The 21,532-nt window shown below is 32.7% G+C and overlaps 1 protein-coding gene across 5 annotated transcripts in view; it reads left to right on the forward strand.

Moving 5' to 3' along the window:
• The window catches only part of LOC145280126 (uncharacterized), a 176,818-nt gene that overhangs the window by 108,849 nt on the left and 46,437 nt on the right, over positions 1-21,532 (forward strand). For 4 of the 5 annotated variants that reach the window (XM_080131886.1, XM_080131887.1, XM_080131888.1 and 1 more), the window contains one exon: positions 3,959-4,029. The exons of the other annotated variant lie outside the window; for it this stretch is intronic. The gene's annotated coding sequence lies outside the window, so the exon portion shown is untranslated. The remainder of the gene's footprint in view (positions 1-3,958; positions 4,030-21,532) is intronic. 5 annotated transcript variants of the gene reach the window in all.

A 21,532-nucleotide genomic window follows, 5' to 3' on the forward strand; every position in this document is an offset into this window, starting at 1 on the left:
CTAATAGGTCACTCACTAACAACCAAATTCTAGCTTCTGTCTCATCGCGGAAATGTGGCATCTCTGTACCTATGTTACAAGTATTTTAATGGAATGTTACAAGTATTTTAATGGAATGTTACAAGTATTTTAATGGAATGTTACAAGTATTTTAATGGAATTTTAATGGAATGTTACACGTATTTTAATGGAATGTGCTGACGAATTCAAAGCACTTGTATTCCTTTGATGTAGATACCTCCAACAAACCGTTAATATATGGAAAAAGAAAATATTTTTATTTTATATACATTGATTGATAAATGTTATAATTGCATAATAATAAAAATTTAATTTCCTTTTATTCATATTATATTCATTTTCTTCTGTATTCGATGATTGTACAGTTTATATCGCTGCAGATTCTTTTTCAAGTGTTTTTATTTTGGTTATTTTTTTTTAAATTTATTTTTAGATTTAAAAAAAAAATTAAACGATTATTTGACACCGTATGGAATTGTTGCACTTGCAAATAATTTATATCTTGCTTGACTTCTAGAAACGATCAGACATCATATATGTTTGAATTCTTGAAACTGATATAAGTAATATGCTAATTTCATTTATCTTCACCTACTTGTGTGTGTTCCCTATTCCGATACAATTACCGATTCTGATTCTTTATAAATTTCTAAATATTTAGCTACAAAGTTATTTTTTCCGGTTACCGTAAAAACACACGTTAAATGTGCATATATTTTCTAAAACGTAAAAAACACACTTGTGGGGGATAATCTAAAGATTTTTAGTTTTACTGGTTGTTTAAAATTAATAAATATTTATTAGTTTATCATTATTACAAGCAGTGGAATACTTTGCTTTTAACAAAATCAATTAAAAACAATCATTAAGGGAATCGTTCTTAGGCATCGGAAAATAGGCACAAATTTTCCAGATGGAATACAGATTCCGATTAATCGTTCCAACATTAATATATATATATATATATATATATATATATATACTAGCACACTACCTGGCGTTGCCCGGTTGTAAAATATGCTTAAATACAATATATTTTAATTTATGCAAATTTCGTATTTATTATAGAACAAATTTTCTATTGAGTATTATATTGTACTCGATATATAGTAGTGATTTCAAGGTTTTAAAAAGAAATGACTTGGGTGCCATCAGCTAGAATCGAAACCAAAACATTTAGCTATCAGATAAGTGCTGTATTTAAACACTTATTTTACTTATGACATTGAATTCAGCAATTCTTTATGGTAAGTGTGCAGGTTTCTTATCTAGATTTAAATGTAATACACATACACGACAGTTGAATTTGCACACATATTCAAGCAAGCAAACAACAATGCTTGGATGGTCCAAAGTTTTATATAATATATATATATATATATATATATATTATTTATGATTACTTAATTTAATCACAAAAATTAATATACAGAAATATAAATTTATGTGTAAACTTGAAGTATTTACTTCAACAGTGCCCAATATGTAGGTAGAGCTAGGTAGTAAGATGAATCCTAGCGTGGATGAAACACGGAATATTCTGTATAGCTTAATTGCCATATATATTTTATAACTTACTATATATATATATATATATATATATATATATATATTATTTCATGTGTCCACATTCAATAGCATAAAATGCAAAATAAAAACAATTCTAGTTACTCATTACAGAAAGCTCAAAGTGAAAAATAATGACAGACTAGTGCATATATAAATTTAGACAACCCATTTAAATTGTGTCTAAATGAGAAATTTGAAGTTCTAAACTTTAAGAACTCCTAAACGTTATTAAATTGTATAAGTGAAACAGCAAACAACTGTATACATAAAATAAAATTAAGATTACAATACATAAGAAAAAAAAAATTATTAATAAAAAGCATGTATTAAGATATACTCAACTATTAACCTAACAAAAGAAAAAAGTACATCATCTTATAGAAAACAGACCAATAAAATAGGAAGTATGTTAGTCAAACCTTTGTCTGAATGGAGCTTGGCCAATTGTTAATGAACACTTCAACTCCTAGACAGGAATAAAAAAATGAATCTGCTTGATTAGCCAAGTAAATTAAATACCGTGTGGATATATTCAAACATGACACGAATTCTATGCATTTATTCTGATGAGTTCTTACGAGATGACCTCATAAGATTCTCTATAGCTTAATTGCATATATTTTCATAACATACACACACGCACGTAATTTGAAATTTGGAATAGATATTGATACTGGCAATTTCAGAAGAAATGGGAAATTCAATGTTTAGAAATTATATCATTTCCTCGTCAGTCAGACACATGTAAACGCGCGAGCACACACACACACACACATCTATATATATATAAAAGGCAAAATGTGTGTGACCATTTTGTGTATGTCTGGCAAAGGCTTTTCTCGCACACGGTCCTGGGTTCGTTACTATCGCTTACAACTGTTTATATAACCCCTATATCATAATATGTAGGATTTGGGAACGCAGGTCGTCTCTAGATTTATTTACGTCGACTTTTATGAAATTCGCGCTATTTCGCTCTGTCCCTTGTTTGTCCTGCATTTTAGTAAAATTTAGTGAAATTAAATTAAAACGTTATTCTTGGCTTTCGCGCTGCTCCCCCCCCCCTTCCCACCATCATCTGGGGGAAGTGAAAACTAAAAATAACGATCCCGCAATGACCTCATTTAGCGTCTTCCTGTCAATCAAACGTCTTTTAGCTTTATAAACCTTAACTTAACATGCTAATCAATTACTCTCATTCGTGGTCGAGACCGTTAAGTAGTTGACTTTGGTGTCCACCTCTGCGTCAAGGCTTCTGGGTTCAATCCCTCCTCCCGACCAAAACAATTTTTTATTCTTTTACACCTTTAAACACCCGGGCAACGTTTTTTTTTTTTTTTATTACTTCGCTTATTCTTTAATTTCCCCTCCCCCATACACAGTTTTATTTATTTTTTTCCGTTTTGGTTTTGGGTTTTTTTTTTTTACATCGTCTTTTTTATAATATTTAAGCAGGGTTATTAATTACATACCCCCCCCCATACACACACCTACAAACACCCGGGCAATGCCGGGTACCCCTGCCCCCGCTAGTATATATATATATATATATATATAAAAGGCTATGTCTGTTTGTCTCCATATTTTCAAACTCTATCTCTTCCGAAACTAGGGGCCTCAAATGATTGGATTTTTTACGGACTGTTCTTTTTATGGGTCTTTAGCCAGTTAAAATAGTTTTTAAGGGGTCAAAAAATGGGTAAAAATTGAAAAAATTGTTATAAATTTTGTACATTTATCTCAGTTTATTTTTACTTTTTAATCAGTTCATATGCGTGTTACTTTGGTACAGTGGTAACGTCACCAGCTTTGAATGCTACAGTTTGTTTCGATTCTAGCTGATGGTACCCAAATACTTTTTTTACTAATTTTGAAATCATGACTCTATAATATACGATAGGTAATACAGCTTATATGAAAGCAAAGTTTATTATCATATCTTGCCCTACTTTGGCATTGAGCACTCTTGTATTAACCTTGTTAAACTTTATTAGTTACTTAACCTCTGAAAAATAATAACCTTGGATTATATATGAGAGATTCTATTTCTTTGTGTTAGTTCCACTCTATATTAATGCCAAGAAGGTATCCTTTCTATTCTGATGACTTTATAATTCAAGAGGTTGGACATAAATGAACAAATCGTAGATGTTTCTATTATTCTTAAGAAAACTTAGTGGAAAAGTTTGCAACCATATCCTCAAGAAATGCATTCGCCCGCATGTTTTCTTAACTCAAGTGAATTGTTACCGGTGAATGTTTTATCAAAACCTTTTATGTCTTGGTTTCTATATTGAAATTAGAAAAAAATGTTTGAGTTTTTAATTAAATTCTTTCTTTCTTTTTTTTTTTTTTTTATATATTTCAGTGGATTTTAAAACTATTTGAAGATCAGCAAACTTAGCTGTACATTGTAAAAAGTTTTTAAAATCATTCAAGGTAAGTCATTCAACTAGAATTTTCTGTGTTTACATTAGTGGTCTATCACATTTCAGGTGAAAACATTATGTACTTAAACATCATGGCGAAATTAGTATAGATTACAAAAAATTATCTAGTAAAAAAAATAAAATAAAAAGTAAAAAATAGAATTTGTCGAATTATAGTTTTATTGTATGTTTTAAATGTGGAAAAGCTGTGCGACCAATCCAGTACAACAAACTGAATTATCTCCCTTCATTTAAATTGAATTAAATTAAACATCTGCCATTTTGAAAAAAAAAAATTATTTTATATTTTAACCAAACGTAATTGTGGATGATTTTTTTTGTTAAAAATACATAAACAGTACATCTTCTACTGGAACATTTTACAAAATTTTTGGAATTAAAGAGATGTGGACGGATTCCTATCAGAAATGCCCTGGCTAATCTAGAAGAGATCTTCATTTTTTTTGTTGTCTGCAGAATTGGCAAATGCCACCATGTAAAAACACTACGCTGCTATGATGACTCAACAGTGGAATCCTGAGATTTGTTACACTAATGCTAACTAAATCCCTATTCAGATTGACTCATAATATTGAAACTTTTGAAACTCTGAAAATTTCGTCTGTTAAGTCTATCATATCTCTGCTTTTACTGCACGTATTTTTGATCTATTATCAGTTTGCAGAGCAATTCATATAGATCTTTGTTTATTATAATATAGATTGAACTGATTCTTGTTTTAAAAGAGAATCCATCAAACTTATGACTAACATTATAATATAGTGTTAAATCAACAAAGACTTGCATTAAAGTCATAAAAACTAATATTATTTGTACAGATCAGGTGACACAAAATCATGAGGATCTATTTCCCCACGGAAGGACAGGGAAATAAACAAAAATTGATAACAATGAAAAAAAAAAAATCTTATTAAATTCTACTTTGATTGAAATTTGTGTTTTTGATTTTTTTTCAATATAAATTCTTCCACAAAAGTCAACTCTAAATTTGTTTGTTGTACTTTTCATGACTATCCTCTTGAGTGAATTGAGCTGATTCGTATCAATTTGAAAAGACGGTATATCGCTGCAGTTTTGAGCCATTCTATACTACCAATGAAGGCCATAGATGTCAGTGAGTTACATGAGTTCAAAATTCACATTGACAGTAGAGAGTAATGTCTTCAGCCGATTACCTTGTGATTAGACTTTTGATCTATATGATTGCATGCTAGAACACTCCGGGGTTGAAATTGAGGGTATAGCTGAACTTGAAAAGTTATCAATTTATTTTTATTTCAGACTATTATTCTCATCTTTATTAGTTGTTGTTTTTGATCTTTTATTGGTTTTGTTTATTCACAACGTTTCGGCCAACTATTCCTCTGGCCTTCGTCAGGTGGTAACCGCGACGGATATGAACTTCGAATCTCCTAACTGCATTCTCAGCCATCACTGCCATCCGTAGTTGTTGCCGTCTCACCACATTTTGGCCAATTAACCTCTGGCATGCTTTGGGTGGGATTGAAATCGCTATCTTCAGACAATGTTCATCTGGAACTGTAGAGATTCAACGTCTCTATCAACTGCGCCACGGGCCCCGAAGGGCGATCAAGGTTGGATTCTTTGATCTTATAAATCCACGTTTATTTATCTGATCTTCTATAGTCGGGTCCGTACCGATTGGTGTATATATATATATATATATATATATATATATATATTATTCCTTAATTGGAATTCATTTTTGAGATGAGCATTATATATTAATTTTTTTTATTTCGGACTATTAATTCTCCTCTTTAAAAAACCAATAAAAGATCAAAAACAGCAACTAATAAAGATGAGAATAATAGTCCGAAATAAAAATAAATATATAATGCTCATCTCAAAAATGAATTCCAATTAAGGAATAATATATATATATATATTGAAAAGTTGTCTTCTGTGATTGGTAGAAGCTTTGCTCTCTGAACAACTGTGTTTTTGACATGGTCAGGTGACCAAATTCTGAGAACTCATCATTCACAATATTAGAGTTTCTGAAAATGCCTCTCCAGTTCCCCAGGTTTTCCATTTGTATATAAGTTTGATCTGAATATCACTTTTTGCGAATATTTAACGGATTGATATGAATACTTGTGGGTTAATCTTTATAAGTAAAACTTTATATGTGTGATAAACTCTTATACTACTAGTCGCATAACACTGAAATTAACAGGAAATCGTTATCATACGCCAACGATGGTTTATGATGAGTAAAATCTTTGTTTGGATGGATAAATAATGCTTACAGAAATATGTTGGCAAGTTGAAATTAAAAATGTTCATTCCAACTTGCCAATACAGTTCTATTAGTTTTACGCATGTGCAAATTCAATCATAGCTAGAAGTCGTTTAATTTTACATTTTTCTTATCTATCTGTCGGATTAGTTCAAACAGTAGGGAACACGGCTTGAGTGCTAAAGGAGGGAATGTTAAAAAAACTTTTAAAATCGGTACTACATAAAGGGTGATCCAAAAGTAGGTGGCTAGGTTAGGTTACAAAGAATTGCATTAATATAACTAATTTTGCCTCACCTTGTGTGGATATATATATATATGTGTGTGTGTGTGTATATGTGTGTATATATATATATATATTCAATAGAGAATTGACTCTTTAATAATAAATACAAAATCTGCAGGAATTATAGCATATTAAAGCATATTTTATGACCGGCAAGAATGGGCACTCCTCCTTCCCCCACTAGCCTATATCTATCTATAAAAGTGAAAGTGTCTGTTTGTCTGTGCAAATTTCCCTACACAATAACTCTGTCAATTTTCAGTCTACAGACTCGAAATTTGATATACAGAGTATTGAGATTTGGGAAAATCTTTGTAATCTGTTTTCGGACAGAAATTTGGCTTTTAAGGGGTCAAAGTTCAACGATTTGACCTTTGAGAACTCTACCAAACTCCTCTGCCAATTTTGGGTCTAAACACTTGAAATTTTAGATATAGGTTCCTTGGACATGGATTTAACTTAATTTGAGCCAAAAACAATAAATGTTAAGGGGCCATAATAAGGGTCAAAGTTTAAAAAAAATTTAACCTCTGCGGTCTCTACCAAATTTCTCAGACAATTTCTGGTCTAAACATTTGAAATTTTACATAAATGGTATTCAGAGATAGGGCAAGCTTTTAATCGGTTTGGGTCGAAAATTTGAGCTGCCAATATATAAATGTATGTATGTATGTTTGCATGTCTGCCTAAAACTTTCGATAGAGGTGACGGATTTTCACAAGATCAGTATCGTTTTGAAGCTCAACCCTTCAGACGACCGAAAAATTGGCTAAACATTAATTTCTTCACCCTCAACTGGGCACTTTTCTACAGAGAGGGGTCGCTTTTTTCGCCGATATTTTCGAAAGTCATCACCTCTTTTCAATTGTCTAGCCTTAATTTAAACCTACATCACTTCTGGTTTGGCGGTGGTCGTAACAGTAAAGACGTCACGTTTTTTTCCTGTTCTTTTCCTCCTTCACAGTATGGGTTCGAACCTGCCTTCCTACTACCACTTTTTTTCCCGATAGAATACCGATACACATGCTAGTATATCTATAAAAGTGAAATTGTTTGTGTGTACATTTCTCTACCAAATTACTCTGTCAATTTTCAGTCTACAGACTTTAGATTTGACATAAGGAGTATTGAGATTTGGGAAAATCTTTTTAATCGGTTTTCAGCCAGAAATTTGGCTGTTAAAGTTCAACGATTTGACCTTTGAAAACTCCGCCAATTTTGAGTCTAAACACTTGCGATTTTAAATGTAGGTTCCTTGAACATGGATCAAACTTAACTTGATTTGAGCCCAAAACAATAAATGTTAAGGGGTCAAAATTAGGGTCAAAGTTTAAAAAAAATTGACCTCTCAGCCAATTTTTGGTCTAAACATTTGAAATTTTACATAAAGTGTATTCAGACATAGGGCAAGCTTTTTAATCGGTTTTTGGTCGAAAATTTTGCTACCAAGGGGTCAAAGTTGAAAAGATTTGACCTTTGTGATCTCTAGCAAACTATTCAGCAAATTTTGGTTCTAAACATTTGAAATTTTACATAAAGTGTATTCAGACATGCAGCAAGCTTTTTAATCGTTTTTGGCCAAAAATTTGGCTGACAAGAGGTCGAAGTTTACAGAGTTGACCTTTGCAGACTCTACTAAACTCCTCCGCCAATTTTGGGTCTAAACACTTGAAATTTTAAATGTAGGTTACCTGGACATGAGTCAAACTTATATATATATATATATATATATATATATATATATATGCATGCACATGAAGTTATGAACAGTACATAGGGCCAGAGCAAAGCTGGGCTGAACTGTTTGTTGTAAAAATGAATATATGTGTGTGTTCAGTCTGATTTCTTATTTGAAGAAATGTGATGAGAGGAATGGATAAAGTAAAACAATTACTGTCACTTTTGCTTCAAATACTCACTATTACATTTATTAACCCTTAACCTTGAGTTGCCTTTGAGCCTTGATAAGTGGTAACTTCCAAGTAAATAAACAAAAAAAAACAACAACAAAAAAAACCATATTTTCATGTCTCTTTATCTTATCATTATTAGGGTGAGTCCATGATTTCAAATAAGTAGCTTAGTGACAAAAGCAATAACGATGTTTGTATGAAAACAAACAAATCATGTCACTCCTATTTCTATTTCTTTGCTATCTTTACAAGTTGTTCAGAATGGAATTCTTGGAATAGTTTCATATGTAGGTTACAACAAACATTTGTAGCAAATGAAATACTAGTTTTTTTTTTTTTTTTTTTTTTAGGACATTGTGATTGGTTGTTTTAGAATCACACATCAGTTATAGGTTAATAAACCCATTCATGCAAACTACCATTACCCCCCCCCCAACTCATTTGTATTTTCTGTGATCATATACAAACTATGTCTACTTAACTATTACATAATTACTCATTCGTAGTGCCAAGCTTACAGAGTCGAGCCTAAACCCATTTATTTTATTTTATTAATAACGCTACTGCTAACTATAACTATGGACACTTGTTTTCTTATATTTCTAAGAAAATCTTGTTTGTTTGCTCACCTTCAACAAACATGAGCAGAACAAGTTGCCAGGGAATATCAAAATTCTACGCAATGCAACGATAAAAGTGTCGCCCTAAAGAAAACCACGCTACAGCTTTATTTTAAAACTTTTATTGAAAAAAATCAATTTATCTAACTTGATTATGTAGTAAAGATGACATCTATTTAATGTAGCCATCTTCAGCCTCAATCACTGCCTCGATACAAGTCTGGAACTGGGAGCATGCCTTTTCCACAAGTGCCAGCAGGAACTCAGCAAATACTCGGCGGATGGTGGCAATCAGGCTGGCTTTATTGTTGTGGGAGGTCATATTGATGATGTTCTCGACGTATAACCAAACAAAGTAGTCCAGCGGGTTCAGGTCTGGGGAGGAGGGGTACCAATGAGAGAAGTGTACAGTGTCTAAGTACTCCTTTTGAAGCCAAGCCAAAGTCTCTTTGGACTTATGGGCCGGCGCCATGTCCTACTATCGCATCCAGGGTCTGCCAGCGGCCGCCTAATTGCACCACGGAATCACCACACTCTTTAGCATATCCAGGTACACTTTGGTGTTAACTTTCAAGCCAACTTCAAAGATGTGAGGTGGCGTGATGTGGCTCTCATGTGAAACCATACCAAAGACCATAACTGTGGCTGGAAACTTTGTTTTCATCATAAGGGGCATGTCCCTGTTATTCATAGCAATCCAGCAATGCATTTTGGAGGTGCTGGAAATGGTTCTGTTGTCATTGAATCGGCAGAGAGCATGAGTAGTACAGTGACACATCTCCGATTTTGCTTGTTGAACATTGTCACTTTCAGACATGATAGAAAGCTTCTATCGCTCTTGGGATTTGTACACAATTGACCAAATAGTAGATAGTCTGAAACAAAAAAGAAAACCGGTTTTCATCAAGCGGAAATGGAATCATATCGTCTTTTCTAGGGCGACAATTTTATCATTTCACCTTGTAAGTAGTTTGAATAGCTTTAAAATAATATTGACAAACTTTGAGTTTATAAGCACAATGAAACTATCTTATGGAATCTTTCAGATGAGATTTTAGGAAAAAAAATTGAATTCAATGAAGTTTGTACTAATGAGGAATGCACTGGTAGAAATGTAAGAAAATTGAAATTTAATTTTTTTTTTTTTTTCATTGATGTTGAAATATGATTACATTTTATTTTTATTCTCGAGATGTGCCATGTAGGTAAGAAGCAGTTTATGCTCTGGAAGTTTTTAAATGAGGACTGATACTTTGTATTATTGGGACTACTGTTCACATCCTGGATGTTAGTCTCTCAACGTTTCAGCCGATGTAACCTCCGACTTATGCGTCTTGTTGAACTTGGATGGAATTTCGAATGGAACACTTTCTTTAATATAGGTTCAATTCTCAGAGACGATATTAATATAATTAAGAATTACTTACGACTTGTATTTGGTCATGTCTGAGCTATTCTTGTGGAAATTACATAGTCCAGAGTTCAGTGAGACAAATGGTTATGGATGAATGTCTGTATCCCTGGGGGGGGGTAGTATATATATATTATTTACCATAATAATTATTAAATACCTACAGACACTAGTGTTCCATCCTTTCAGGAATCATCAATGCATGGTGTCACGATTTAACATCGGTCGATAGATTCAAACCCGGCAACAAAAGCCATCTCTGGCTTCATTAGCAAGGACCTAATCCATTGGCCACCATTAACCGCGAGAAATACTGTTGAAATTTAAGCATTTATTTTTAAACGTTTTTAACGTCTGTGTGTGTGTGTGTGTGTGTGTGTGTGTGTGTCTGTCTTTCTGTATATATATATATATATATTTAAATATGTATGAATAAAAAATCCGAAAAATATATAAATGTTTATCTTTTCTGTATTTATTTCCTAGGTGTTGACGTGTAGGAATACAAAAAGTCTTTTGAAAAAAAAAAACAAGAATGTTTCCTTCAAAAGCACATAATTTTCAACCGATCCTTCGATCTTCCTCGGATTACTGAGGAAGATCGGTCGAAAATCATGTGCTTTTGAAGGAAACATTCTTGTTTTTATTTCAAAAGACTTTTTGTATTCCTACGCGTCAAAATATATATATATCTGGGAAGACAGAAGCTAAGGAACAGACATAAGCGATTAGTTTGAATTCGAAACCGACGTTACCGATGTAACACATATATGAATGAATATTAAGCTCTTATTTTTGAAATTTCCTAAATCAAGTACTTTGTTAGGCTTCCCTCTCACTAACTTTTGATATATTTATATATTTATTCCAGGTTAATATTTTTTTTTTTTTTGTAGAGCAACCAATAAATTTTTAATGAGGTTCATACAAAAGTGCTGAAGTAGGACAGAATATACTTTTTATTTGTTTTACATGAGTATTAATATGCCGCTACACGTTCATGAGCATGTTTCAGTCAGCCAGTTACAAATAACTAGACCTCTTCAAGCGATACTGCTTATACAGAAGTAGAGGCAGCATCGCTTGTGGAGGTCTCTAGTTGGAAATGGCTGACCGAAATATGCTCATGAATGTGTAGCGATATATAAATGCCTTGTAAATGTTTATTGTAATGAAAAGTATGACTTTGTTCTATTTCAGAACGGGAAAAGTTGTTGGAAATTCAAAAAGAAAGTTATAGCGTTGTGAAGAGATTAAAATTTTTTTTAACATTGTATAGAAGTCTTACAATAAAGACGAAACGTTGGACATATAACTTAATTTGTTCCTTATTTTATTTTTTTTTTAAGTCTCTATATCTCGTCGGAATACTATTTCTATTCTCAAATATATATATATATATATATATATATATATAATGTTTATTATACAAACATTATTGGTTACATATGTGCATACATGTTTCAGTGGAGTCTTAATTCAAAGATACCACCTTATCAGACCAAAAAAATATCACGTTTTTAGGTGGTCTTCTTAAATTAGGATTCCACTGAAACATGTATGCACATATGTAACCAATAATGTTTGTATGATAAACAGACTATATACCAGCTCTGTTCTCCATTGAGCACTCTTTAATAATCACACGGTTTCATTGGATTTACATCTAGGAAACTAATCTATACAGCCATTATATAATATATATATATATATATATATATATATATATATATATATATATATATATATATATATGTTTGTGCGTGAGTGTTCCTAAAATGTAATAATCAATTCAGAAAATGCCTCATAATGGCGTGATAAAATCTCAGACATTCAGTCCAGCTATTAGATTCCAATTCCCAGCTGATTTCTGAAATATCACTTAATGCGTTGTATCGAATTTCAATCTTAACTGCGACGAAGACTTGATAAACTGGTTACGAAGATGACACCTTGAATAAATCACTGCTGTCTTTTGGTTTTGGTTTCGATCTCAGCCCGAGTATTTACTTTTTTTTTTTTTTTTTTTTTTTTTAACGTACAAAACGTGAACTGTTTCGAAAAAACATAATACTTGCATGCACGTGTCTCCGTTTCTTTTTTTTTTTTTTTTTTTTTTACTTCATTTTTTTTAAAAAGGAATTTAAAGTTACGTTTAATACCAGGCAACACTGGGTACATCTTCTAGTAGACAATAAAGTAAAAAAATATTCATGTTGAAAATATTTCACATCCTGCTAGTATGATCAGAAAAACATGAAACCTGTATAGATTTATATAGTCTTTCAATGTAGTTTATATTTGGCTAATGCCGGCAGCCTGTAGCAATAGTCTTTATAACAGCAATAACATAGTTAAGTATATGTCATATATAGTGATGGGACGATTTCAATATTTTTCCCGATTCCGATACAATTACCGATTCTGATTTTTATTCTTTATAAATTTCTAATTATTTAACTATCAGATTGTTATTTCCCCGATTTTAGTAAAAACGTATGTTAAATATGCAGATATTTTCCTAAACATCAAAATACGCTATTGGGGGATGATCTATCGATTTTAGCTTTACTGGTATTTTTATATCAATAAATATTTACTATTTTATCATTATTACCAGCAGTGGAAGATTTTGGTTTAAACAAAATCAAATAAAAAAAAAAAAGATAATTAAAAGAATCGGTTTGGCATCGGAAAATAGGCACCAATTTTTCCGATACCGATTCAGATACCCCCAAATCTTCCGATTTCTAATTCCGATTAATCGTCCGAATGCTAATATATATATATATATTTCTGTAGAAATATATATTCTTATAATATATATCAATCCTTATTTAAGAAGCCCAATGTAATTGCAGAGCAATAAAGTGAATAAATGGCAAAAAACTATATTCCAAAATTCATGATGTTGACCAACTTATAATTTATTCCTTTAATTCAGCTGACATTTACAATTCTTGACAGTATCTGTTTCGTAGGACAAAATCAATCACTTAATTAGTATATCAATCAGTGAATCTATTATGCCCTTAACTCACCAGAAAAAAATGATGGATTGATTGTTGCTTCTGATGAGTTAAGGGCATAATAGATTCACTGATTGATATAATAATTTGCGAAAGAAACCCCGAATAACAAGAAATATTACGTAGGTATGACTTCCTTAGATTTCAAAACTTGATATTATGACCACAAAAGTACATTCAATAATAAAAAACGTGTGAAAACAACATATGAAAACAAATACTGGGAACTCAAGGAAAGCGGATGTTTGCTGGTAGTCGAATGGAAAATAGCAAGACAAGCAAACACATGTAGAGACCTAGACGATCCATGTAGATTATGCTTTCATGAAAAATTTGCTATTCTATACTTTAAAGAACCCCAGCATCTATTAAACTGTAGGAGAGAAATAGCAAACAACTGTGTTCACAGGATAAAATTTACTCTAGGATAGCGATACAAAATAGTTTTAAAACTAACAAAGACAATAGAAAATAAATAAAAAAATAAACATGCATATACATAAACTATCACATATATAAACTAACAAAAAAAAAAAACTTAACCTAGATTTAAAACAGGTCAAGACACTAGATATCTATGCTAAATAGCACACACAAAGGAACAGGTCAACCGGAGGTCAAATGGGCCTTTGTCCTGCAAGTGCCTGCTCATTGGCTGATTAGGAAGTGCGCGGTGGATACTAGAAAGCTGATTGGCTAACTAAAAACTTAATAGAAGGTGCATGTATAAAAAACGTGAGACAACCACAAATTCTCGCATAAGCCTGAAGAATCCTAGAGTGGATGAAACGCGGAATATTTAGTGTAGCTTAATCGCCATATATATTTTATAACTTATATATAAATAAATAAAAGTTCACTTTGTATGTGTGGGTTCCTCCTTTATAGGTTCCGAAACAGCTGAGCCTGAACCTATCAAATTTCACACAAAGGTAATTTATGTCTGGCAGTGTTCTTAGATATGTTTTATACAGAAATTCCTCTAATAAGTATCGAAAATTGAAAAAATCCGATCCTAAAAATAGTTTTTTTTTCTTATAGATAAAAAAGAAAAATTTTTATAGGAGAATTTTTATACGTTCATCGCCAAGGGAGATGATAAAATCTTAGTAATGATTTCTTAAGAAAAAGAATTATCGATATCTGGAGATATAGCTCAGTGGTAGATCATTCGATTACAGATCGAATGATCCTGTGTTCAAACCTGGGTTTACCTTACCATTTTATTTTAATTTTTTTCTTATTAATGAATTCAATTTACGATAAAAGAAGTACCATTTAAAATAGCCGCAAATCATTTCTTTGGTCCAGCTAGTATATGAAACTGTGTATAAAAAAGATTGTAACTCTATTAGCATCAATGTAAATCGATATTAGAAACAGCAAAGGCAAGTGTATTTTAGAATTATCCAACTACACAACTATACATGTCTCCAATATCTATACATAAAATCTTGATAATGGATAATCCCCTGAGATAGATCGGCTGAAGAGAGCTTGATATGGGAACCTAAAACAGTTCCCCATTATCAGGTTTATCTCTCTCTCTCTCTCTCTCTCTATATATATATATATATATATATATATATATATATATAATTACATACTCGCTACACTGAACATGCTAATGTTTCGAAGCAATTGGTTTATTAAAAAAACAACCGGTCCTCATCAGGTGAGAGAAATAAAGTTTGTATCTGCTATTCAAAGCATCTTGTTCTTAAATGAAGAAGTTGAACATTTTTTATTTATAAAAAGAATAAAATATTAAATAGCTAACTTGAAGTGGGAGGGGTGGTACTAAGTGACATTTTAGACTTAAAAATAGATGATGTGGGGAAGGGGGATGCCAAAACTTAAGATAAAAGACTAGAAAGATATCAGAAGAAAAAGGCATTGACAGCTAAAAAAAGAGAAAGAAAAGGAAAGAAAAAAGAAGAACCGAAAGGCGTAAGGAATACGAAAGGGGTCAGTATAGTTACATTACATTACTGTAAGAAAGGGAAGGGGTTAAAACAATATGCCAAGTTTAGAAACGTTTAAATTAAGATGTCAACGAAAGGGGGGTTAATAGAGAGTTATAAGAAAGGATTTGTAATGATACTTACACATAAATATGTGTATACGTGTCAACAAACCTAGCAAAACCAATACACATATATATGCACATATGTTTCACTTTTTTCATTTAAGAACCAGATGCTTTGAATAGCAAATAAACTTTATTTCTCTCGCCTGATGAGGAACGGTTGGTTTTTTAATAAACCAATTGCTTCGAAACATTAGCATGTTCAATATTTGTCTATATGAATAAAAATAATGTATTTGGTTCTTTTTTTTATTGAGCACTCTTAATAACCTCGTTTTAATTCATGGGTTTTAAATATTTATCTTTGGGAAATATTTCTTAATACACCGAATACGTTCCGTTAATGAAGGTGCAAAAACTATTTACATTAATAAATTTTCTAGTTTATCATTTTTTGTCATTTTTGGGATATGCTAATTTTGACTTGACAATTACGTACATACCACTGGTTTTAATTGAAATTCGATTTTTGATTTTCGCTCTTATTCAGTACAAATCAAAACTATTCTGTGATTTTGAGTTTTCAGAATGACATGAAACTGATATTTTGACCACGCAACATCTGGTCGAAATCAATAAACAATAAAACAATTACATTTGAACCTTATTTTGCTCGCGCGCGCACACACACACACACACACACACACACACACACACACACACACACACACACACACACACACACACACACACAAAACAAAAAAAACAAAAAAAATTACAACTAAAATACAATGGAAATAATAATATCAACTATGAGGTGCCTTCAATAAGTTTCCAGTTTCGTATGGGCACTTTTGATAGTACACACATGAAACTCTAGTTCCCTTTGAAGTAATCTCCTTTGGCTGCAATGCACTTGTACAGTTCTGACAACTTCTGGAAGGCCAATGACAATGTCTTTCTTTCTGGTCTTCTCTGAGCACCCCTGGAAAAAACCTCATGCAAATCTTCCACATCTTCAGTTCCTCATGAATAATTGTGTACAGTTCCCACACTGACAGCAAACTGTGCACTTATTGTCTCTATAGACACACGACTATCCTTATCCATGAAATTCTTTATTTGGCCAATCAACTCTGACTTCCTTACTCCTTCCACATCTCTTATCATCTCTCACAGACTCCCTGCCTTCCTTGACCACTCAAAAAATGATGCTCGATTCATGCAAGATGGCCCAAAAGCAGTCTGAAGCATTCCATACATTTCTGTGGCATTTTTTCCAAGTTTAAACAGCATTTTATTGCGTCTGTTCTTATGTCTAGATTGCAATTTTGAAATTTACCAGCTGTGACAATTAGGCTTTAATAGAGTGTATGCCAATTCCTGCTGTAGTTGTTCATTTGAACCTGAAATCATAAAAATTGATCAGTCATCTCGTAAGATGTATAACAATAACATTTTGAATTTTCAAGAGCCTATGACAATTTTAAATGCCTGTACAAAAAAGTCTGGAAACTTATTGAATGGCCCCCTCGTACATATGGTATTATTTTGCATATGAGGGAAATAGCGGATATACATATGATGAATTGGAGAAGACAGGAAGTCGAGTTTTTGAGGGCTGAGAGAGATCATAGATGTTGAGTTGATATTGTGAATTATGGTTTAAATTGAGAAGTTGGTACAAATTGCAGCGTTAGTGAAAAGGAGTTCTGAAATTTTTTTTCTTCTACAGTTAACGTCTTGTGCAGCCATTCGACATAAGAAACTGTTTCACATTTTCAAAATATCTTCACTACTCACACGTCCACTTTGCAACCCACGGATCCATTGTACTTCTTTGTCTTACATTGGAACCGGCAGTTATCATTCCCTCAACATGAATAAACAATGGATTCTAGTAAAGGTCAAGGCATTGTCAAAGCATGATTTACAATCATTTCTTTTATGAATAATCCATTTTCTTTTGAAGAAAACTATCGCTTATTATTTTTTATTAGTAGACATATACTTCTTTTTTTATTTTTTTTATACATCTCTTAATTAATGCACGCAATGAAAAATAGATTTCTATTCATGAAGTTAAAACAAACAATACTTTTTTAAAATAAAAATTATTGGCTCATTTGGCATAATATTTTATGTTCGTTAATTAAAGATTGGGGTTCAATCCTTGATAGTCATACCAAAGGCAAAAAAAAATGTTATTTAATGCCCCCCTCCCCCTTGCTAAACACTCAGCGTTATAAGGTGAACGATTAAGAATAAGTGGAGTAAGCATGTTAAAAGCGTGGGAACCTGTCTCCACACCTTTTTTTTTTTTTTTTTTTTTTTTTGACAAGTGGGTCATCACTTATCATGGCCCGGAGGCCACTCGAGGATAAGGATTAATAAGCATACAGTGGTCAATGGGACCATGTTGTAGTAATTGTTAGTGGAAATTTGATAAATTGGATTACTTAAGGGGAACGGCTCATCAAGAACTTGTTTACATTAGACTTGAAGACGACCATAAGCCTTCGGGTCCCCTTTGACTGTTAACTTTTTTTTTTTTTTTTAATCTGAAAGATAAACTTGAATGAACTGAACATTTTTCTAAGTTCTTTTTTGTGTTCTCACTGAATTACCACATTTTAAGATTTTGTTCTCATTTTTTGCTTTTTTTAATTAAATGTTTTTAGTAGAGAAGGGTCAGTTTGCTACGTCAGGTAAATGTAAGCGGATTCCTCTGGTCTTGCTATTCCCTGAGGATTTCTTTACAGCCTTCAAGTTTTTATTAAACATTTGTAGATGAGGCGGTATACGTTGCCAAAATGATACCTTTTGACAAATTCACATTTTCATATAAATCATTTTTTTTCATTTTTGGTTTTTATATTTAGAATTTATAGATTTTACAATTGCTTTTAAAAATTACTGCAGGAGTTAAATTTTTGACGTGTTTTTACAAATATTCTTACAGTTATTAGATTTATTTCAAGATATCTGCTTCACCTAAATACATTTTCCATAAGAGAGGTAGCAAACACTTTCTCTCCATAATGGTATTTGGATATCGACTGGGAGAGAATTAAAAAGAACAGATGATCACTTTCAAATAATAACTTCTACATTATCATTATTACGTTTTTTTTTTCTGATTGAAAGCAAGAAACTTATGTGCAGAAACACAAGTTTCTTGCTTTCAAACAGAAAAAAAAAAATTTAACTAGTGTAAACATTATCTGCGCTATATTATTACCATTTCGAATTCAAGTGATTCTTTTTTAACTTGATACAAATAACAAAATTTGAAACTAAACGATATTCATTCACATTCCTAAGAACCTATACATATCCGCTAAGACTTCATGTGCCTTCAAGACATGAGTACAGCTGATTTTATACTTCTGCATAATTTTATTCATTCGTTGAATACAGAAGTAAATACTGAAACGAAATAAAGAATATATTATCCATCTTAATCTTTTCTAGCACTTGCATTCATTTTTCCTTTCTCTAAAATCCGTCTCATCTCTGGCGGCCGCGTCGCCCCGTCTCGTCTCTGGCGGCCGCGTCGCCCCGTCTCGTCTCTGGCGGCCGCGTCGCCCCGTCTCGTCTCTGGCGGCCGCGTCGCCCCGTCTCGTCTCTGGCGGCCGCGTCGCCCCGTCTCGTCTCTGGCGGCCGCGTCGCCCCGTCTCGTCTCTGGCGGCCGCGTCGCCCCGTCTCGTCTCTGGCGGCCGCGTCGCCCCGTCTCGTCTCTGGCGGCCGCGTCGCCTCGTCTCTGGCGGCCGCGTCGCCCCGTCTCGTCTCTGGCGGCCGCGTCGCCCCGTCTCGTCTCTGGCGGCCGCGTCGCCCCGTCTTGTTTCTCACACAATCACACTTATACAGTTCTGTTTCAGATTTTTTATTTATCTGATTTCTAACATGATTGTTATTTGTCTGCTTCAATCCTCATTACACATTCAAATTAAAGCAGGTTTTACTTTTTAATATTTGTTTCCTGTGGAAGTTTCCAATGGCAGACGAACAAAGAATGACTCACATTCCTCTGCTCTTTTGTTATCATATTTTCTTTTGTTTAGCAAATATTGATTCATAGCAATAACTTTTTTAATAACTAAGGAAAAAACCTGCAATATATTATTAGGCATGTCTACGTTAAGTTATTGTGCGTAAAAAAAATTAATTTCAAATTGTAGATAAAATTCAGATTTACTTATATATCAACATGATAAATTCATAGTATTATGAAAAATATTTCACTGAAAAAACATTCAATGCAGCTGTGAACATGGGTTCAAAACATATTATTGTCCACTAGTTGATCTGGTTCAAAATTGTTGCTCAATTCCAACAATTCTTCCTCCATATAATATTATCAAGCTAGTGACACAGGTTTATTAAAGGGGAGGGGGTGAGGAGGGGGAGGTTTGCAATGATCTTCTTCGTTTTCTAATGAAAACAGACCTGAAAATGAGATTTCTTGGCCTTTTTAGTCCAACTGGACACACCTAATTCAACATGACATCTCTTCCTGAGAATCAACAAAAAAAAAAAAAAAAAATCAATTGAACTCCCCTATCTCTCTGCTGAAATATGTAACGTCATATGGAGCCTTTATCAAGGGAAGTTATCGTTATCTATAAGAATAAGCCCCGTATGGTTATAAGGGAGGGAGAAAATTTGTTCTGGTCACCACAATGTGTAAATGTGGTAGAATTGCTGCATATACCATGTTGCTTAGAAATAAATCTTGATTTTGGTATAGAACGCAATTTTGAGTATCTACCATGTTTCTTTGCAAGCAACGACAACTAGACAGCAAAATCAACTTCTCATCTTTCCATCATCTGCTGCAGTTGTCAGAACAAAATAAATTCAAAACAATATTTTACCAGTCGCTCTTTAGAATCTGCTTTTTTTGTTTTCATTGTACCCTACTCAGATTCTTAAATATGTACTAGCATAGTAATCATTCCTAGTTGTTGGGTCCTGTCAGTTTGTTACAAAAGGAAGACTGTAATTTAATTTAATCAACAAAAATTACTGATAAATTTAATGTTTGATTGAATGAAAAAATGAAAACATAAAGAGTGCAACAAAAAAGCAAAATTAGTGGATAGAGAAAGAAGCCGATTAAATAATGTCTTATATGTTGCGATAGTGCATAATCAGCTGCAATGGTTATCGAATGAGACGGGGCAAGCTGGAAATCTAGGGAGACTTATCAAACAAACTCTAGGAAACACTATTGATTATCATTGGTGAGCAATCATTAATAATGATTTGTGTGAAAAATCATAATTGATTACGACGACTACTACTACTACTAGTAGTTGTTGTGAGCACTCCGCCATGCACTAAAGATGAACTCTTCCAAACTAAATTAACTTAAAAGTTATGAGTCTTGGTGTGGTCAGTGTACTTTTATAGTTTGCCATGGTGATACTTACTGCGAGGATTACTTTTTGTATATGCTTTTTTTTGTTTCAATATATTTTACCTTTTCTAACTCCTCTTCGTGTCCGAGTTTTCCTTAGTGATCCTCCAAGGACCACAATAACTTGGTGACAAGGGATTCAAACTTTCAAAGGGAATATCCATAACAGTAGTCCAAATAATCATTGCCTTCCAAATACATAACAGCTTTTTTTCTATAGATGTTTAAATATCTGAAGTTTTTTTTTTATACAATAACAACTCCTGACATGGCATAAAGCCACTTGATGTAATGATCTACAAAAAAAAAAAAATACTACCTGGGAGATCAAAAACTAGCAAATGATAAGTGTAAGATAGATTCCGACCCAGAAAACAGCAATTTTATCCCCTTTGTCAGAAACAACGCTCATGGAATGTGAGGACTAAAAGACAATATAATGAAAACAAGAGTTTATGAAGTATTTTTATTTACACATACAAGTATGTACAGCTAGTCTATATAATAAAAGTGAATATG

This window comes from Euprymna scolopes, chromosome 7 (genome assembly GCF_053919585.1).
Source record: "Euprymna scolopes isolate OS-2025 chromosome 7, ASM5391958v1, whole genome shotgun sequence".
Lineage (NCBI taxonomy): Eukaryota > Metazoa > Mollusca > Cephalopoda > Sepiida > Sepiolidae > Euprymna > Euprymna scolopes.